This window comes from Pithys albifrons, chromosome 17 (assembly GCF_047495875.1).
Source record: "Pithys albifrons albifrons isolate INPA30051 chromosome 17, PitAlb_v1, whole genome shotgun sequence".
Classification (NCBI taxonomy): domain Eukaryota; kingdom Metazoa; phylum Chordata; class Aves; order Passeriformes; family Thamnophilidae; genus Pithys; species Pithys albifrons.
This window is the reverse complement of record NC_092474.1, coordinates 9,956,112-9,962,869: the sequence shown is the minus strand read 5'-3', so window position 1 is coordinate 9,962,869 and position 6,758 is coordinate 9,956,112.

Below are 6,758 nucleotides of genomic sequence, written 5' to 3'. Positions count from 1 at the left end.
AAAGACAAGCAGTAATAGTGGGGCTTTTAACCAAAAGCTCAGTTTGGCAGCAGAATGGCTTTGTACTGCTGAGTTGTCTCACACCTTATCTCAGAGTCAGAAGAAAACATAATCTGCAGTTTCCTCATAGGCAGGGATGAAACTGTGTGCATTGTTCCAAGGCAGTGGGAGAACCAGGGCAAGAAAGCAGTTCAGAGGATAGCAGTGTTACCAGGATACCTTCTGCTCTGCATGTGACTTGAAAGTATCCCGCCTCGGAGCAAATCCTCTTAACAAACAAACAATTGCAGGAGCAGTTCAGCTGTCTCTCGGCTGTGTGCTTTAACACCGGCAACGATACAATAGCATGGACAATAGGAGCTAATGAGAAACACACCACTGCTCCACTTGGCTTTACTGAAGGAGAATGGCTGGCTGGCAGCTCTTTCTAGGCTGAGAGATAATCCTGCCCTATCTGTGTGTGCTTTCAAAGGGCACATGGCAGCAAGTGGATGTATTTCTATAGCTGAGATGGTCCACAAGGGGAGGAGGCAGGAGTTTGCTTGGAAAGAGTGGACTCAGTCTGCATCCTGTGGTCCTATGCAACCCTAGGAGAGACTGTGCCAGTAGGTGAGGATACAAGACCTGGGAGATACCAATCTACAGAAGTGTCCCCATCTTCCCTTTCCTCTCTGCTGCAGAGGCAAGGGAACCTGAAAACTTTACACGGAGATGGATCAGTTCATGATCTTGTTGGGTACAACAGGGTGGGGACTGTGGAGTCTCTCACGGCGACAACAAGCTGTGGTTTTGAGACTTGGAAAGAAGATTTCTCCACCCCTCCCAGTGGACATATTAACACCTCTCAGAAGGATATTAACTTGTTTCTAACCTGGACACAGGGGTACATGGTGCTGCCAACAACAACTACAGGTTGCAGCATTACTGACTTAGTTTTACCTCAAATCTCTCCTAACATGAGAAATGGGAAAAATATAAGCAGAGATCCTTTCACTATTCACTCAAATTCTGTGCTATAAGCACACTTCCTTGTTGTCCTTCTAGTGTCCAGTAATGGGAATGTTCCCAATTCCTAGTCTTTCAGGCAAGAAGAGCTCGGGTCAGTGCCAGGACAGAAAAGCAACTGTACTGAATCAGACCTCAGGTCTCTTTATCCTGGGATCCTCAATTAGCAGTGGTTAATAGAGGATGTCTAGGAAGGAGGATAACTACAGGGAGATGTAGGCTGGTGTGTTCCTGAATACTCTCCTTGTCATCAGCCATCTGTAGTTCAGGAATTTCCCAAGATGTAGATCTCTGCATTTAATAGTCCTTACTTTTTTTTCCCTAAACCTGAGCAAATTTTAAGCATCCACAGCATCTTATGGCACCATTGAGCTGTGTGAAAAAATATTTATTTTGTTCTGAATCTGTCACTTACTGTTTTCATTTGATGCTTTTGTAGCTTAAATATTGGAAGAGGCAGCAGGCAGTCATTCTCTGTTCATTTTCTCTAAGCCACACACTCTCTGCTGTGTCCCCTCTCAGGCTTCTGTTTCCCAGATTGAAGAGTCTTGGTCTTGTACAGAAACCATTTCAGACCTTAGATCATCATTAACTAGGTCCCTGTCCTTCCTCTAGTCCTGCTGTAGCCTCCACCAAGTCACCATAACAGCCATGGGGATGCAGCTGCACCCTGGAGCTGCCTCAGAGCACACCGAGGTTTGCAGTTTTGCTGTCTCCTATCACTCACTTCGGTTTTTTGATTGCTCTTGAACCTTGGGCTGATGCTTTCACTGAACAGTCCTGCCTGGCTTTTGCTATCACACAGCTTGCTTAGTGCCCAGACTCAGTGTCCTGTCAGTAGACTGGGGAGGGGATGATCAGCCCTTAAAAATTCACACTGGCAATCGTGGTCAGAGGTTGCCAAGGCCTCGTTTGTGCACCATCCATCCCTGCAGTGCTGTGCTGGGAGGTCAGGCTCTGTGTGGCTGGGGAGGTCGTGGCTTCCTCCCTGCCATGGCTGGAGGGTAGCCTTGAGTTTGCCCTGTCTAATGTGCCCCTGCTCTGTTTGTGTAGCGCTCAGGGCCACAGCACTCCCTGCAGAGACTGTGGAGCTGGATCACTGCGGCCGGAGCTCGTGCCCCTGCCCTTTCCCTTGCCATGCCCCGTGGTGCTGACAGTGTGACCGCAATTCCAAGTGCCCCTGCCTGGGAGGCACCGGGTGCGCACGCGCTCCCTGCGCTGATTTGTATGCTGGTCAAGCTGGATTCGAATGACAATCCTAATTATGTTTGCCTTGTATATGATGAAGGTTATGTTTTTGACTGGTTTTGCCAGGCTGGAAATGTAATTGATTAATTTAGTGCTTAAGAAGGGAAAGAGGATTAAGGCGGTGGTGAAGCTGTGCTGCCAGACGCTGCATTGACTGCCTCACACTTTCACAGCCTCAGCTTTTGTTTGCCTGCAAACCAGCTTGTCTGAGCTCCCAACTTGTTATTTCTTGTGGCTCTGAGCTTCTTGGCAGATCCCTCAAAGCCAAGCCTCCTGCAGGGAAGGGAGCTGTAGCTCTGGAGATATATGCAAAGAGCTAGTACAGCTCCAGGTTTAATTCCATTATATCTGGGAGCAAATGCACTTGCTGTTTGGCCATGACCTATTCAAGGGGAAATGCATGTGGGGAGCTCCATGTCCCAAACACCTCTAAGCTCTTGACTGAACAAAGCAGCAGATCTGGAGAAGGTCCATCTGTCCATGACAGTGCAGTTTTGGGGAAGAAATCCTCTCAATGACAACCATCTTTCCCAAAACTGCAGCACACATGGCAGTGGGTAGATAAAGGATGAATGCAGCATCAGTTGGGCTGTAATCTTACAGAGTCCCCGCAGCATAGTGCTGGCAGAAGCAACTGCATGCAGACAGTCACTGCTGAGACTGCACTTGATGGAGAAATGGTAGCAATAGCTCATGTAACATTATTAGGTCTTAAACCTTTTGCTTCTTGCAGATGAGGCTCTCTTTGCAGCCCATGAGGCCCTTGGTGGTGTTCTGGGTCTGAGGCATGCATCTGTGTGGTGATGGGTTTTAGAGGACAGAGTTCTGCTAAGTAATTATGGACACTGGCCTGCTCATTATTGGGCAAATTAATCAAGTTGTAGCAGGACCCATAAAAGCAGATTTGTTGGCCTATATATTGCCTGCATAAAGAATCTTAACAACTTGTGATCTGGTGGTCACAGTTAAATTGGCCAACATTGCTGCGAGCACAGGGAAGGTCAGCAGCCCGCTCCAGTGACACATGGCATTACCTTGGCTTCTCAGCGCAGGAGAATCCTGAGCTCCCACTACTTTCTGATGAATCAGTTGGGTAACTGAGATACAGGGAGGATGTCTGTTACCTTCATTCTGGGAGTGTGCTGCACCCATTTCATTTAGGTTAATTTTATTGTGATTACGTTAAGGCAGGCTGTGAAGAAGGACATTGTGAGGTTTGGACACACAGCCTTGCATTGAACTGCTGCTGCAGCTGTAATGCCTGGCAGAAAGGCAGAGGAAGCAGCAATGAAAGCACCACCAGAGACACCCATCACACCTCCGGAAGTAGTGGGGCTGGCCAGGCTCTCCTGGCCCAGTCAGGAACTGGATATCGCACACCTCCAGCATGGGGTCTCTCTTCCAGCCCTGTTGGGGACATTCAGAAGGTGGTGGTGAGAAGTGCTGACTTTTCTCACGTTCTGCCCCAGGCTCACATATCCCCTCTTTCCTTCCACCTTCTCCACTTTCCCATTGCTGCCCGGTCCTGTGTGTGCTTTCCAGACACCTTTTATGTCCTCCCTAGCCCCCTGCTTTCCCCTGGCAGACCCACAACATCCTCAGAAAGCCCTACATAAAGGAAGTGGAGAGTCCCTGGGACCGGCAGGAGGACTTTCAAGGCAGCAGCACAAAGCCCCCCTTTGTAATACCTTGTGCTTTTGATCAGCCTATAAAGGGGAGCAGTAAAGTTAAAAGGACAACAGAGCCAATGCAGTTAATGAAGCCAATGCCAGGAAGCAGCACCTCCAGGGCAGTCTTTGGTCCCAAGGGGTTGCTCTGCTCTTCAGTCACCTGCCTTTGGGGCACAGTGGTGGCTCTTGCCTGCTGATGCTTTCACAACACTGGTGGGAGGTGTCAGGGAAAGCCCTAGGACCTTTCCATGCAGTACCATGCATTAGACCATTTAAGAAGCTGATCTAAAACAGGAGAAACAGCGCAGGAAAGCCATGCAAGGACTTAAAACGTACCTTGCCATGGGACTCTCACATTTCCAGCTTTTAAGAGGCAGAAACATCTGATCTTATAATATGTCCCTCTGGAATCCCTTCTTTTTGTGTGTCTCATAAAAATAGTTCTGAAGAGCTTTCAGAAAACCTGGCTCAGTTTGAAGCTATGGGCTGGAGTTACAGTTTCATAAAAGAATTAAACCACCATAAGCCCATGCAGGAGAGGCTGAAGGCAGTGCCTGGTGCCGCTAAGCTTCTTTTGGAATTTGAAACCACTAAGTGCACGGATTATATTGGCTCTAATCATCTTAGCAAGCAATGCTAAACCACTGAGAGCAACCACAGGCCTCCAGGGGAGTATTGGACCAGGTGCTGGGAACCTGTGGAGGTCTGATCTGAGCAGATACAGTGCATGAAAATGCTGGTGTGTGGCTGAGCTGGTGGCTGTGTGGGGAAGCTCAGTGTTGTCCCCATCACTGGCTCTGGCACAGTGCAGCGAGTTCAGCCATCAGGATGACACATAAGATGTCCTCCTGCTGAGGAGGATGGCACCACTGACTAAGACTTTGATGTTCTCTAAAGACCTCAGCACTTTTTAAAAACTTGTTTACAGTTCATGACAGGTCAGGAAAAGTGGCCAACCTTTTTTATGTCTTTCCAGCTTGACTATGTTTTCTCCATCTATATCCAAAGATAAAAAGACATGTCTTGTCTAAACATTACCTTATATTTTAAGACTACGAGAAGCAGGGCTTGAAGTAGGAATTGGGGCATAAAAGTCTTCTTTGAAGGATTTCCTCTTCTGCCCAGGAACGTTTCAGAGCCAGGTTGTTACCCACCAGTGATCCAGCATTTTGATTTAGATGGGTGATCAGAAGCAGGTCTCCAAGTCTGTCAGTGAGAGCCAGTGTTGGAGGGGCTTCTCTGGCTGTTCTCTGGACACTGGACTGGAGCTGTCCCCAGGGTCTAACATGAGTGTCTCCAGCTTGTGCCCTTGTCATCACTGTCACCCAGCCCAGCCTTTAAAAGATAAGAGCCACCGAGCCAAACTGACCTCCTGCCCTGTTTAAACCATTGATGGATTTGGATTTTGTGGTGCAGGAGTCTGAATTATGTTTTGTCTCTCACTTAAGACACCCTGAGGGATTTGCTCTGAGGTTTGATGTAGGTGATCCCTAAACCCACTGCAGTCTGTAGGGCAGTGCCATGAGCAGACAGACAGGAAAGGGTAGTGCTGCTGGAAAAGCAAACAGACTTTTCCTAGGAGTCTTGTTTGTGCCATTAATACCTGGCACCACTGAGCTGCTCAGCACAAAAGCTCTTTTGGGCTTTGCCAGGCTCAGGTTTGGTTTGGATAACACCCATGTGTGCCCCTTCTGCCCTGTGCACAAAGCTTGCTGCTCGCCTCAGTGCCATCCTGCACATGCTGTCCCTCGTGCAGTGCTATGGATGGAGCCTTTCCAGACAGGCTGTCAGAGCCTGTGATCTTCAGCAGATGCATTAACCGTGTTAACCTTTGAAGTAAAGTGAATTTCTAATGTCAGAATAGCAGAGGCCAACATACAACCTTCCACATTCCCATACTTTTTTTCCACCTTAGAAAATGCTTTGTTTTTTCTGTGCTTACCACAGCAGCTCTATGTGGCTTAGCCCATGTTTGCCTCATCGCGTCAGTCCACACAGTTCACTTGTAAGGAATTTCATCCACGCCTAGAAATTCAGGAAGATGAGGCTGGGAAGGCTCTTAGGGTGCTGGTCCTGCCTCAGTGATTGCAGGCAGTGATGCTGAAAAGGAAGAAAACTGGAGGAAGAGTGAGCTGCTTTACAGGAGCTGCCTTGTGACAAATCTAAGAGCAGTGACTAAGGGCTTCCCTCCTTTGCACCACCATCCCACAGGGCACAGGAAAGGTACTGGGGGGCCATTCCCCAGTCCTGGCCAGAGCCCAGAGGGACCACTGGTGGGATGCACGGCCTTTGGAGTGTCTCTCTGCACTCCCAGGTGTCAGGTGGTGTTTATTATGCTGGAGGCTGATGCACAAGGTGCAGCCTGACAGTGAAACAGGACAGTCAGTCCCAGGTGGGAATTTCCACCCTCTTTTTGATGCAGTTTGAGCTAAATATAGGGGTGCTCCGTGAGCACGGTGGTTTTGAGGTGAGCCTGCGATGGTGAGGAGTAGCAGATCACGTCCAGGAGGCAGGGCACGGATGGCACGGCCCTTGCTGAGCCACCCAGCTTTCCTGCAGCACAGGTGATGCTTTGGCTGGACAGGACAGGACAGGACGGGCTGCTGAGGTGGTGCAGCAGGGCAGCGGCAAGGGGGGCACCCCATGGCAGGGATACCCCCGCGGGATGCTGCTGCTGGCAGCGCATTCCCCCTGGCAGTTGCCTCCCGTGGACAGCTGGCAGAGCCCCTTGTCCGGCCCGCCCCGGGATGGCTGCCCCGGAATCGCCTCCCGTCTGTGCCATCTAGTGCCCAGCACAAGAACTGGGACTGACCCAGCCTCTCACCCACAGGGGAA